This window comes from Nematolebias whitei, chromosome 2 (genome assembly GCF_014905685.2).
Source record: "Nematolebias whitei isolate Nwh7 chromosome 2, NemWhi1, whole genome shotgun sequence".
NCBI classification, from domain to species: Eukaryota; Metazoa; Chordata; class Actinopteri; order Cyprinodontiformes; family Rivulidae; genus Nematolebias; species Nematolebias whitei.
In genome coordinates this window covers 35,657,770-35,658,284 of record NC_056499.1, presented here as the reverse complement: position 1 = coordinate 35,658,284, position 515 = coordinate 35,657,770, and positions in this window count along the sequence as shown.

Below are 515 nucleotides of genomic sequence, written 5' to 3'. Positions count from 1 at the left end.
GGCGCACACTGGCTCCAATGATACCACGTTTCTCCTTTTCCTCTCAAACGGACTGCATGAGAGGTTCTCTCCGTCACCTGAAATGGACCTGTCCACCTGGGCTCCTGCCACTTCCTTTTAACTACCCTCAGCAACACCCACTCAGCTGTGGGCAAGACAGAGTCCTTGGGCAGACCCTGTTTTCTCGTGCACCTGCTGCTTACTCCAGTTTTCCCTTCTCCACCATCTAAAACATTTGCATTCAGTGTATCTACCTAAAATAAGCAAAGTTAAACATAATAACACAATAACAATACACAATACACCATAATAAATTATTTCCTATACTGGCTCCCTCCTCAAGCCTGTGGGAGGAACTTCATTTTACGCATGCGCAGAAAACATCAAAGTGCAACTTAAAAGCTTTAAACAACTGATATATAACTCTTCCCTCCAGGGACCTGTTCCTGAAAGGAAACAAGGAAAGACTCATATCTACTGAGCCTGTCGCTCAGCAGTAAACATGTGATTAAAAT